The sequence below is a fragment of the Musca domestica genome, unplaced genomic scaffold, assembly GCF_030504385.1.
Source record: "Musca domestica strain aabys unplaced genomic scaffold, Musca_domestica.polishedcontigs.V.1.1 4, whole genome shotgun sequence".
NCBI classification, from domain to species: domain Eukaryota; kingdom Metazoa; phylum Arthropoda; class Insecta; order Diptera; family Muscidae; genus Musca; species Musca domestica.
This window is the reverse complement of record NW_026712328.1, coordinates 7,290,704-7,305,619: the sequence shown is the minus strand read 5'-3', so window position 1 is coordinate 7,305,619 and position 14,916 is coordinate 7,290,704. Positions and strand designations below refer to the sequence as shown.

General features: G+C 36.4%; 1 protein-coding gene across 2 annotated transcripts in view; it reads right to left on the bottom strand.

The window, feature by feature from the left end:
- LOC105261675 (cholesterol 7-desaturase nvd) overlaps window positions 1-14,916 on the bottom strand; it is a 616,447-nt gene that overhangs the window by 219,684 nt on the left and 381,847 nt on the right. The gene's annotated exons all lie outside the window — the stretch shown is intronic.

The window sequence follows — 14,916 nt, the reverse complement described above, 5'->3', positions numbered from 1 at the left end:
TATATTATGTTCGAAATAGGGAAAACCCCCCACGTGGTGAATAGTTCGCAACAAAGGTGGAACACAAGAAAAATCAACCTAGAAAACTGCAATCAAAAGGTGATATCACTCAAGAGTACACTTGATATCTCTAACTGTACAGATATAAACACCGCTACTGAACTACTCGCGAGCATATTAACTCAGATTTGCGAAGCGGGGATCCCTAAAACAAGATTTTTAGACCCTAAGAAGAAACCTGTTTACTGGTGGAGTAACGAAATCGCAGAACTTTGGAAAAAGTGTCACAAGGCAAAAAGGACTGCCAAAAAAAAAAGGTGATATAGTCTCTATGAACCACTATAGAACAGAGCCTTCGTGTGGCTATAAAAAAAGCAAAGAAGAAAGCATGGGAATCGCTTATAAATGAAGTTCTGGGGTTTTCCCTACAAGATCGTTGCGAAGAATTTCGGCAATAGGAATGTAATTCCAGGAATAAAGAATGAAGAATGGGCGCTAACCATTGTTAAAACAAAGAGCAAGGCTGTCCGAAATACTTTTTTAGATACAGCACATACCGGAAATTTTGAGATTTTCACAGTGGAAGAAATCAAAAAAGTTAGTGACAAGCTAAAGAAGCACAAGACGCTAGGTCCTGGCGGAATACCCAACGAAGTCATTTCTATAGTAGGAAAACTATGGCCAGAATTACTCGCGTTGGTTCTAAACCAGTGCCTACAAGCAGGCGTTTTCCCTTCTATATGGAAAGTACAGCAGTTAGTTCTACTAAGAAAAAACAACAAGCCATTAACGAGCCCCTGGTCTTACAGACCAATTTGCTTGCTGGACACATGTGGGAATTTACTGGAAAAACTATTACTAAATAGATTGGAACATGAAATTCAGGTTAATGGAGGCTTTTCTCAGATTCATTTTGGTTTCATTAAAGGTAAATCGACAATTGACGCCATACGCGAGGTAGTGAATGCAGCAAAGCGTTCTATGGAAAGAAGGCATTTTTGTGCTATAATTACATTAGATATAAAAAAATTCTGCTGATTGGAACAAAATAAGAAGTGTCATAAGGCGACGTAATATTTCAGGTTATCTGGTAAAGATGATTGATAGCTACCTTGAAAATCGTACACTGATCTATGACACTGAAAGTGGTGCCAAAAAATATACCATAACATCAGGCGTCCCACAAGGTTCAATATTGGGCGCTTTTCTATGGAACCTGATGTATGACGACTTACTAAAATTAAGTTTACCGCAGGGCATAAAACTGATTAGATATGCTGATGACGTCGCACTTCTCGTTGACCATCTTCTAGCTCCACTAGTTGAAATTACTGCGAATGATAGTCTGGTAAGCATCTCAAGATGGCTGACATCAAAACAGTTGGAGTTTGCTGCTGCTAAGACGTAGGCAATTCTTGTAACCCGAAGGCGCAATTTTATTAGCCCAAAATTAATGGTGAATGGTCATGAAATATTAACAAATAATAGCTTGAAATATCTAGGATTGGTCCTTGATAACAGATTATCTTTCGAGCCGCATGTCAAAGCCGTAACAGACAAAGCTCTTGGAACTGCAAACATACTGTGTAGAATGATGCCTAATTTAAGAGGCCCAAACCAATCCATCAGAAGATTAATCGCCTCAGTAGCATATGCACAAACAATGTACGCGGTTCCTATTATAAGTAATGCTATAGGGAAAAGCAAAAAACTTTGCAGACTTCTAGAGAGAGTACACCGAGTATGCACACTAAGAGTTATATCTGCAGTCCCGGGGTAGTAGTTCCAGTGTTGAACAACTGTTAATCTCTCTTAAGTTTTCCCACCTTCTGCATTTAAAGAGCGTGTGTTCTACATCGTCTATAGATTCACGACACATTTCACAAATTGCATCTCCTTTTATGTGGAATCTATGCAAGTAGCTGCCGAAGTTACCATGGTTACTAAACACTTGGCTAAGATAGAAATCTAGATCTCAATGTTTTCGGTTTAACCAAGGCTTTATATATGGTATGAGTCTAAAAGTCCATCTGCCCTTTATAGAATTACTCCACGAAATCTGCCATTGCTCTAGCAATATGTTCCCCCTCGTTTTTTTTTTGATTTCGCTCAGCTTATTTCTCGAGTATCCATTTGACAGAGATCTTCGCTGCTCGTATGCGTATTTTCTGTCTTTTAAGCTTAGAGTTATAGGTGGTATTCCCATAAGTACGGAGAGTGCCTCTGTTGATGTCGTTCTGTATGCAGATATAAATCTTAGTGTGCATACTCGGTGTACTCTCTCTAGAAGTCTGCAAAGTTTTTGCTTTTCCCTATAGCATTACTTATAATAGGATCCGCGTACATTGTTTGTGCATATGCTACTGTGGCAATTAATCTTCTGATGGATTGGTTTGGGCCTCTTAAATTAGGCATCATTCTACACAGTATGTTTGCAGTTCCAAGAGCTTTGTCTGTTACGGCTTTGACATGCGGCTCGAAAGATAATCTGTTATCAAGGACCAATCCTAGATATTTCAAGCTATTATTTGTTAATATTTCATGACCATTCACCATTAATTTTGGGCTAATAAAATTGCGCCTTCGGGTTACAAGAATTGCCTACGTCTTAGCAGCAGCAAACTCCAACTGTTTTGATGTCAGCCATCTTGAGATGCTTGCCAGACTATCATTCGCAGTAATTTCAACTAGTGGAGCTAGAAGATGGTCAACGAGAAGTGCGACGTCATCAGCATATCTAATCAGTTTTATGCCCTGCGGTAAACTTAATTTTAGTAAGTCGTCATACATCAGGTTCCATAGAAAAGCGCCCAATATTGAACCTTGTGGGACGCCTGATGTTATGGTATATTTTTTGGCACCACTTTCAGTGTCATAGATCAGTGTACGATTTTCAAGGTAGCTATCAATCATCTTTACCAGATAACCTGAAATATTACGTCGCCTTATGACACTTCTTATTTTGTTCCAATCAGCAGAATTTTTTTTATATCTAATGTAATTATAGCACAAAAATGCCTTCTTTCCATAGAACGCTTTGCTGCATTCACTACCTCGCGTATGGCGTCAATTGTCGATTTACCTTTAATGAAACCAAAATGAATCTGAGAAAAGCCTCCATTAACCTGAATTTCATGTTCCAATCTATTTAGTAATAGTTTTTCCAGTAAATTCCCACATGTGTCCAGCAAGCAAATTGGTCTGTAAGACCAGGGGCTCGTTAATGGCTTGTTGTTTTTTCTTAGTAGAACTAACTGATGTACTTTCCATATAGAAGGGAAAACGCCTGCTTGTAGGCACTGGTTTAGAACCAACGCGAGTAATTCTGGCCATAGTTTTCCTACTATAGAAATGACTTCGTTGGGTATTCCGCCAGGACCTAGCGTCTTGTGCTTCTTTAGCTTGTCACTAACTTTTTTGATTTCTTCCACTGTGAAAATCTCAAAATTTCCCGTATGTGCTGTATCTAAAAAAGTATTTCGGACAGCCTTGCTCTTTGTTTTAACAATGGTTAGCGCCCATTCTTCATTCTTTATTCCTGGAATTACATTCCTATTGCCGAAATTCTTCGCAACGATCTTGTAGGGAAAACCCCAGAACTTCATTTATAAGCGATTCCCATGCTTTCTTCTTTGCTTTTTTTATAGCCACACGAAGGCTATGTTCTATAGTGGTTCATAGAGACTATATCACCTTTTTTTTGGCAGTCCTTTTTGCCTTGTGACACTTTTTCCAAAGTTCTGCGATTTCGTTACTCCACCAGTAAACAGGTTTCTTCTTAGGGTCTAAAAATCTTGTTTTAGGGATCCCCGCTTCGCAAATCTGAGTTAATATGCTCGCGAGTAGTTCAGTAGCGGTGTTTATATCTGTACAGTTAGAGATATCAAGTGTACTCTTGAGTGATATCACCTTTTGATTGCAGTTTTCTAGGTTGATTTTTCTTGTGTTCCACCTTTGTTGCGAACTATTCCCTACTTCGAACATAATATATTGATGGTCGCTCAGAGTTTCCTCGTGTAGAACTTTCCATCCTGATATTTTATTTGCGATCTCGGTTGATGATAATGTAATGTCGATAATGGATGTGGCTTCTCCTCGCATAAACGTTGGGGCATTTCCGTTATTGAGTACCTATAATCCAAGTGAAGCTATCATCTCGCCGACTGCAATTCCCCTTTTATCTGTTATTTTGGAATACCATTCCTTTAATTTACTGTTAAAATCCCCTCCAATTATTATTGGTGTATCATATCTTTTTATGTGGCGCTCAAGTCTAGCTATTTGTGATAAAAAGACTGACAACTCCATGTTGGTCGTATATTAGCAACTATAGATCCGTATACCGTTAATTTGTACGACAGTAAAGTTTTCTTCGCTCTCGTCAACTTTATCTATGGATAGTGCATGATTTCTCACATTTGTGTATTCATCTACGGCTTTCTCTGGTTCAAACGTACGCACTTTTTTATTTAATGTGCTCTTTTCAGGAGATACGGAAAGCAGTTCTCTTTTGAATATTCCATGGAGATACTTCATACTCCGTTTGTACTTCTTTGTCTGTCATTTCTATTTCCTTTTTATCACCAACAATCCTGCTCAATACAAGAGCTTCCCGATTTTCTTCTAGTTGTTGGTATAGAGCAACAGCTTGCAAGAGATTATCTCTTATAGTTTTATGTATGTTTTTTGCTTCACTCACTATATTATTCATTGCACTCAATTTGTTACCGAGTTTAACAAATGCTTGCTCCTCCTCTAGTTCTAACCGTGAGATAAAAAAATCATCATCTCTTGTGCTGGATGTGGTTATACTTTGGAATGACATTCCTATCGGTGTAGATACCCCCCTGGGTGGGGTTCTTCGTAAGGTACCGCTTGGTTTAAAAGGTTTACCATCATTGTGTTTTCTTCTCCATCAATGTTGTTATTGCTATTCATTTCTTCACTGGGTCCCAACTTATGACCGTTATCTTTGTTCGATGTGTAGTTAAATTTAAAATGCTGCCGCCCCTCCTGGAGTCAGATGCAGACTAGCAAGCCGCCCATTATGAGTCAGACGCCGCTGGATTTGTTTTGCACGTTCTGGTGCGTGTCAAAACTAGGGTTCGCGGGTTCGTTGGGACCGTTTTTTTTCTCCTGAAAAAACCCTTGCGGTCGGTGCCTTGGTATCGCTACAAGCACAAAGACCTAAGGCCTAGACAAAGAGTCTGGGGAACACCGGGGAAGCTCGACAAGCCTACATTGACATGTAGCGCCTCAGACTCCGAACTTTTTGCAACTCCCATTAAAGAAGGAGGTCCACAAGAGGTGAGTGACAACTTGGCGAAGTTCACAAAAAAAACTGTCTGGGGCTCAATGACAAAAGGTAAGGAAGCAACAGTTAAAGAAAATTCAAAGTGGCAGGATGCTCCAAAGTAAAGTACGAAAGGGGAAAAGGATCGGATCTCCTGTGGAGGAGAACACTGTGAAGCCACCGATATAGAAAAAGAGCATCTCACATTCAGGCTTGACCGGGCAAAACCCAGTCAAGGACTTCATAAAGGAGATTGTCCCAAGAATCCTTCGACCGAATTCAGATCCAACATATGGACTCTCATTAGGTTCCTTAACTTGCAACGTGATATATGTTTTATGACAATACAGGGTCTCGACCGAGGGGAATTGGCACAAATACCTAGCGTCAGCTTACCTACCTGTCCCTCCGCTCTATTAAAGTGCAATATAAGAAATGTTATCATATCATGTTTGTTTTTGTTCAAATTGCCTGTAATTGGGCGTATTTTTTGCTAAAAGGAAGCCTTCGGAAAAACAATTTCAGATGTATATCTATTGCTTAGTATATCCCTCACATAAAGCCCTTGTCCGATATTCAGTATTTTGAAGCTTTTCGACCAAACTTTATTCCCAGGCGATTTGGAAACAACAGGGACACAATTTTTTTAAAGCGATTTCATTAGGAGTTGCGATAATAAAAGGATCTCAATCGAACACAATAATATGCAGCAACAATTATATGAAAAATTAAAATCTCTTTAAGACACACATTTGCAGGAATAGTATTTACATATTTAGAAACATATTACATTTATAAATTTTACGAAGGTCATTACGAGAAAAACATTGTCCCTTATCAAAGCGAGGACAGCAGCTTTAATTCGCACGAATTCGGTCTTCAACAATACACCATTTCGAATTCAATACTTTTCTTTTTTCACGTTCATAAATTCGGAAAAGGAGCTACATCAAATTAATTGTGTTCAATAGTCCAAATTTATAAATAAATAAAAAAGAAGACTTTCCAAAAGAATTTTAGTTTTATTTCTCCTGGGGAGAATATCCCAGCCAAAAATAAGGGAAATGATGAGGATTGGTGACTCTTTCCGAAACCTAGGTATTACCTGCCTTACCCCATGGTAAACATTACCATCGTTCTCCACTAATAAACAAACGTTGTTTTTATAAAAACAACAATAAAGGGATAAGCCTGACCATTTTGCAACAACAAAATACTACTGTATCCCGAACAAACAAGCCACACTGTTCTAATAAAAAAAGAAATATTTTTGAAGTAAGGTAATATACCAAATTGAAGTTGACAATTAGTTTACAAACAAAAACGAAAAAGTTACAAACCATATGATTGCCAATTACACCTTATTGAATATACCTTGGCATATTCTACTAAAATGGAATCCGTTCAAATCCAATTCCTTTTATTCGCACTTAGAGGATTATGATGGGCGGTAAATCAAATACTTCCACCATATGAAGATCGCCTAAAACTTATTGTTCTTCCGACACTGGAAAATAGACCTTTAATGTTAAGCACTTTGTTTTTAGAAAACATTGCACCTTCTCGTAATACTCAAAATTATATACCACTCTAAATTTTCTTGGTTAAATGGAATGAAATCTTTATGCGATATCTACAACAAAATATATAATAAGATATAATTGACCGAATGTTACTAAACACTCTATTTTACATATTTTATTTACAATAAAGCAAGTAGTTGCCAGATACTACTTCTTTCTGTTATATGTAGTTTTATTATACCCCTCATTTTGGAAAGGAGGTTATATTACCATTCTCATATATTCGGTATTTTGGTGATTTTCGCCACATGTTTTCCACGGATTTTCTGAAAATTGGTATATACAAGTCATAATGAGTTCTATTTTCACAGGCGAAACATTGCATGTATAGGTCTACGTTTTGGTATAGCCGCCATCTAACGGTACCTCCCGATATTCGGTATTATGATGATTTTTGCCACATTTTTCCACGGATTTGTAGGGTATACAGGGTTGCCAATATTCGACGGACCCATCTGGCAACGCACATCGCTTAATGACATACCGCGTTTGAAGCGTCAGTCCAAGCAGATCTTTACCATGAACCAATACACGAGCTCTGAAATAGTTGAAATTTACATTCAACCGAAGAAGTCAATTGTGAAAACTCAAAGTGCTTTTAAAACATTACAAAATGTGAGAAGTGCGCCTTCTAAGAACACCATTAAGCGTTTATACGAAAAATTTTCGACTGGTAGGGCTCTTTCTAATCCGAAGAAGCCAAGTAAAAGTTGACCAAAGCGATCGGCCAAGAATATCGCTGCCGTACGAGCCAATGTTGAGAGGTCCCCAAGAACATTCCAAAAACGCCGTTCTCAGCAGTTGGGCATGGCTCGGTACACTTTACAACGGATTATTCGCATTGATTTGCATTTGTTCCCGTACAAAATTCAATTGACGCAAAGAATGTTGCCTGCGGACAAGACTCGTCGATTGGAATCGGCCCAAAAAAACATGGGTCCGCCGAGTATGGGCAACTCTGTAATGGGTTCTATCTCATGTGGCGAAACATTGAAGGTGTAGGTCCACGCTTTGGTATAGGCCCCATACAACGGTACCTCCCGATTTTCGGTATTTTGATCATTTTTTGCCAGTTTTTTCACAGATTTGTCTAAAAATAGGTCTTTGTAGGTCATAATGTGTTATATCTCGTGTGGCAAAACATTTTCTGTATAGGTCCACGTTTTGGTATATAACCTCCCTCCCCACATTTTGGTATAACCTCCCGATATTCGGGATTTTGATGATTTTAACGACTTTAATATATATATTCACAGCATAGAAGATAGAAACAATAGAAGAGACCCTAGGGCTTAAAGCATTACGACATATCGAAAGAAAGAGTAGATGTTACTGATGAAAGACCAAAAATAGGGAAATAGATGGTAAAGGGTTCTTTCAAAAGCTTCAAACCATTTAGGCAACTGGAACAGATATAGTCTTCCCGGCTTTGCTCCATATATATTTCTTCCAGCTAAGCCGGAATTATTAACGCGTGCTTGTGAAGAGCATTTTCAATGAAAAGATTTATAATATATATATATATATATATATATATATATATATATATATATATATATGTATATATATATATATATATATATATACATATATATATGGTTCATCGAAGTGCCCAGGTTGGTTTTAATGATGGAAGTAATATGTATATATGTAAGTTTCAGAGCCGAATATATATATATATATATATATATATATATATATATATATATATATATATATATATATATATATATATATATATATTCGGCTCTGAAACTTACATACAATTGGGCTAATGCAAGAGGTCTTAACGTAAACCCGGAAAAAATTAAGATATTACTTTCCATCATTAAAACCAACCTGGGCACTTCGATGAACCAGTCATCCTGAACAAGACAATCAACATTTTCAGTACGCATTCTATGGGTACTAAGTCATACGGGGATGAAGGTAAATGGAAACAAGTTAAAAAGCAGTAAGTTCGGCCGGGCCGAACTTTTAATACCCTCCACCATTTGCAACGAATTTGGAAATTTTAAAAAAATAAAATCCTTAAAAAATTCTGTTGAAATTTTAAAAATACCGAATATAGCCGTTATTTTGGGGTCTATAAGACGTGGACATGCTTAGGCATTGTTTGTCATAAGTCATTACCATATTCAAATTCGAAACTTGAAATTAACGGTGAATAATGTAGCTAAAATCATCAAAATATCGTATATAAGGAGGTGCCGTTAAATTGGAGCTGTGCGAAGACCTGGACCAGCATAGACAATTTTCTGTCACAGGCTAAAGCATCCATTACGAACTTCAAATACCACATCTTAAACAATTTCAGTGGTATTGTACCTAATATCGTCAAAATACCGAATATAGGGAGGTACCGTTATATGGGGGCTATATGAAGACGTGGACCTGCACAGATAATTTTCCGTCTTAGGGTGTAGTATCCATTTTGAACTTCAAATACCAAATTTGAAACAATTCCCGTGAATAATGTCGCTACAATCATCAAAATACCGAATATCGGGAGGTACCGTTATATGGGGGCTATATGAAAACGTGGACCTACATGGACCCATTTACGAACTTAACCTGCCTACTGGAAAAATAACATGTGTGCAAAATTTTAGCCATCTATCTCAATTCATTCGAAAGATAGCGTGATTACAACAGACAGACAGACAGACGGGCATCGCTAAATCGACTTAGAATTTTACGCTGATCAAGAATATATATACTTTGTTGGGTCTGATATGAGTATTTCGAGGAGTTACAAACGGAATGACAAAGTTAATATACCCTCCATAGTATGGTGGAGGGTATAAAAACCGTTAAGGGAATTTCTAATAAATTTCTAATATAATATGTAGTTAACTGCCCGTCTTCTTTTAATAATCTCTTAATCTAGAGCGCTCAACATGAGGCGAGTGTTTTGCCCCTCTTTTCAACCTTATCTAAAGTTGTTAAAAGTTACAAACTAGGCCTACAGAATTGTGTGTTGCATAGTCGAGTCACTCGATTTCGAAAACAAGTTAATTGTGATTTCAATAAATACAATTGTTTTTCGATTTAATTGTGATTTTCTATTCCAATGTTACAGTTCATAAATAGCTTACAACGGTGAATATTTCTAACACTGCAGGTTTATGTTACTTTAATATAAGTAAAATAATAACAAGTTAAAAAGCAGTAAGTTCGGCCGGGCCGAGCTTTTAATACCCTCCACCATTTGCAACGAATTTGGAAATTTTCAAAAAATAAAATCCTTAAAAATTCTGTTAAAATTTTAAAAATACAGCCGTTATTTTGGGGTCTATACGACGTGGACATACAAAGGCATTGTTGGTCATAAGCCATTACCATATTCAAATTCGAAACTTGAAATAAACGGTGAACAATGTAGCTAAAATCATCAAAATACCGAATATAGGGAAGTACCGTTATATGGGGGCTATACGAAGACGTGGACCTGCACGGATAATTTTCCGTCTTAGGGTGTAGTATCCATTTTGAACTTCAAATACCAAATTTGAAACAATTCCCGTGAATAATGTCGCTAAAATCATCAAAATACCGAATATCGGGAGGTACCGTTATATGGGGGCTATACGAAGACGTGGACCTACATGGCCCATTTACGAACTTAACCTGCCTACTGGAAAAATAAACATGTGTGCAAAATTTTAGCCACCTATCTCAGTTCATTCGAAAGATAGCGTGATTACAACAGACAGACAGACGGACAGACAGACAGACAGACGGACATCGCTAAATCGACTTAGAATTTTACGCTGATCAAGAATATATATACTTTGTTGGGTCTGATATGAGTATTTCGAGGAGTTACAAACGGAATGACAAAGTTAATATACCCTCCATAGTATGGTGGAGGGTATAAAAACCGTTAAGGGAATTTCTAATAAATTTCTAATATAATATGTAGTTAACTGCCCGTCTTCTTTTAATAATCTCTTAATCTAGAGCGCTCAACATGAGGCGAGTGTTTTGCCCCTCTTTTCAACCTTATCTAAAGTTGTTAAAAGTTACAAACTAGGCCTACAGAATTGTGTGTTGCATAGTCGAGTCACTCGATTTCGAAAACAAGTTAATTGTGATTTCAATAAATACAATTGTTTTTCGATTTAATTGTGATTTTCTATTCCAATGTTACAGTTCATAAATAGCTTACAACGGTGAATATTTCTAACACTGCAGGTTTATGTTACTTTAATATAAGTAAAATAATAACAAGTTAAAAAGCAGTAAGTTCGGCCGGGCCGAGCTTTTAATACCCTCCACCATTTGCAACGAATTTGGAAATTTTCAAAAAATAAAATCCTTAAAAATTCTGTTAAAATTTTAAAAATACAGCCGTTATTTTGGGGTCTATACGACGTGGACATACAAAGGCATTGTTGGTCATAAGCCATTACCATATTCAAATTCGAAACTTGAAATAAACGTCATCAAAATACCGAATATAGGGAGGTACCGTTATATGGGGGCTATACGAAGACGTGGACCTGCACGGATAATTTTCCGTCTTAGGGTGTAGTATCCATTTTGAACTTCAAATACCAAATTTGAAACAATTCCCGTGAATAATGTCGCTAAAATCATCAAAATACCGAATATCGGGAGGTACCGTTATATGGGGGCTATACGAAGACGTGGACCTACATGGCCCATTTACGAACTTAACCTGCCTACTGGAAAAATAAACATGTGTGCAAAATTTTAGCCACCTATCTCAGTTCATTCGAAAGATAGCGTGATTACAACAGACAGACAGACGGACAGACAGACAGACAGACGGACATCGCTAAATCGACTTAGAATTTTACGCTGATCAAGAATATATATACTTTGTTGGGTCTGATATGAGTATTTCGAGGAGTTACAAACGGAATGACAAAGTTAATATACCCTCCATAGTATGGTGGAGGGTATAAAAACCGTTAAGGGAATTTCTAATAAATTTCTAATATAATATGTAGTTAACTGCCCGTCTTCTTTTAATAATCTCTTAATCTAGAGCGCTCAACATGAGGCGAGTGTTTTGCCCCTCTTTTCAACCTTATCTAAAGTTGTTAAAAGTTACAAACTAGGCCTACAGAATTGTGTGTTGCATAGTCGAGTCACTCGATTTCGAAAACAAGTTAATTGTGATTTCAATAAATACAATTGTTTTTCGATTTAATTGTGATTTTCTATTCCAATGTTACAGTTCATAAATAGCTTACAACGGTGAATATTTCTAACACTGCAGGTTTATGTTACTTTAATATAAGTAAAATAATAACAAGTTAAAAAGCAGTAAGTTCGGCCGGGCCGAGCTTTTAATACCCTCCACCATTTGCAACGAATTTGGAAATTTTCAAAAAATAAAATCCTTAAAAATTCTGTTAAAATTTTAAAAATACAGCCGTTATTTTGGGGTCTACACGACGTGGACATACAAAGGCATTGTTGGTCATAAGCCATTACCATATTCAAATTCGAAACTTGAAATAAACGGTGAACAATGTAGCTAAAATCATCAAAATACCGAATATAGGGAGGTACCGTTATATGGGGGCTATACGAAGACGTGGACCTGCACGGATAATTTTCCGTCTTAGGGTGTAGTATCCATTTTGAACTTCAAATACCAAATTTGGAACAATTCCCGTGAATAATGTCGCTAAAATCATCAAAATACCGAATATCGGGAGGTACCGTTATATGGGGGCTATACGAAGACGTGGACCTACATGGCCCATTTACGAACTTAACCTGCCTACTCGAAAAATAAACATGTGTGCAAAATTTTAGCCACCTATCTCAGTTCATTCGAAAGATAGCGTGATTACAACAGACAGACAGACGGACAGACAGACAGACAGACGGACATCGCTAAATCGACTTAGAATTTTACGCTGATCAAGAATATATATACTTTGTTGGGTCTGATATGAGTATTTCGAGGAGTTACAAACGGAATGACAAAGTTAATATACCCTCCATAGTATTGTGGAGGGTATAAAAACCGTTAAGGGAATTTCTAATAAATTTCTAATATAATATGTAGTTAACTGCCCGTCTTCTTTTAATAATCTCTTAATCTAGAACGCTCAACATGAGGCGAGTGTTTTGCCCCTCTTTTCAACCTTATCTAAAGTTGTTAAAAGTTACAAAATAGGCCTACAGAATTGTGTGTTGCATAGTCGAGTCACTCGATTTCGAAAACAAGTTAATTGTGATTTCAATAAATACAATTGTTTTTCGATTTCATTGTGATTTTCTATTCCAATGTTACAGTTCATAAATAGCTTACAACGGTGAATATTTCTAACACTGCAGGTTTATGTGACTTCGGCCGGGCCGAACTTTTAATACCCTCCACCATTTGCAACGAATTTGGAAATTTTCAAAAAATAAAATCCTTAAAAATTCTGTTAAAATTTTAAAAATACCGAATATAGCCGTTATTTGGGGTCATTGTTGGTCATAAGCCATTACCATATTCAAATTCGAAACTTGAAATAAACGGTGAACAATGTAGCTAAAATCATCAAAATACCGAATATAGGGAGGTACCGTTATATGGAGGCTATGCGAAGACCTGGACCCGCACAGACAATTTTCTGTCACAGACTGTAGTTCCCATAACGAACTTCAAATACCAATTTTAAAACAATTCCGGCGAATAATGTCGCTAAAATCATCAATATACCGAATATAGGGAGGTACCGTTATATGGGGGCTATACGAAGACGTGGACCTGCACGGATAATTTTCCGTCTTAGGGTGTAGTATCTATTTTGAACTTCAAATAACCTGCCAACTGGAAAAATAAATATGTGTGCAAAATTTTAGCCACCTATCTCAATTCATTCGAAAGATAGCGTGATTACAACAGACAGACAGAAAGACGGACAGACAGACAGACAGACAGACGGACATCGCTAAATCGACTTAGAATTTTACGTTGATCAAGAATATATATACTTTGTTGGGTCTAATATGAGTATTTCGAGGAGTTACAAACGGAATGACAAAGTTAATATACCCTCCATAGTATGGTGGAGGGTATAATAATATATATATTTTTTTATATTTTTGTAAAAAATAATTGATTTTCTTTTGGATTACGCATTTTAGACATTTTACCCTACTTCCAGCATCTTTGAGTTATCAATTAGGGCATTCGTTTGAAAGATAGTGCACCCATTTTTGTTACTTAATGCTATACAAATTGCACCAATAAATACCGAAATATTTCAACACGAAAATATTTTTTTAGTCGTCGCCCTTTAGCACAATTTTCAGACAGCTTTTTGTTTCCGCAATCTTGAATCGCATAATATCGGTTAAACCTTATTGTCAAATTTATTGCCACTTAACAATATTGTCATTATATTATATGACTGTATACTTCTATGTCTTTACATGAATTGAATAATTTATTGAACTGAATATACATATATCTCACACCATCACTGAAATTATGTTTCTATTATGTAATATGTACTAGATACTCTAAACAGTTTGTTTAATTAATATATTTGTTGACACCCGTGTCCCGATCGATTTGAATTACTTTTGCATAGTCAATATGCTGAATTACCCGTGCAACCCACTCGACTTCGAAAACACATTTTATCGGTTTTAAAGGATTCTACTTGATTATTCCGGAATTTTTTGTTGTGTTCACGTACTTTTCACATTTCTTTTATTAAGTAGCAATTTTCAACTGACAAATAACCTACAGTTTGTTATTTTTAACATATAAGAATTGAGTGACTTTAATATTCCCACTCAAACCCTGAAACGATATAGACGACTTCTGCTGATCCTATATTTTTCGAAGATAAATGGTGAGACCATTTCATAGCATGGTATTTTGTGTTGTTGTTTGAAACACAAAAATTCTGCATTGAAACATACTTGCATATAACAAATAGCAATATGTTAAGCGGAAAAATTAATAAATTAATAATTGACTTCTTTTACATATATATATATATGTTATGCGCATCTGTTAAATGTACTATATGTACTTAAGTTAATATATGT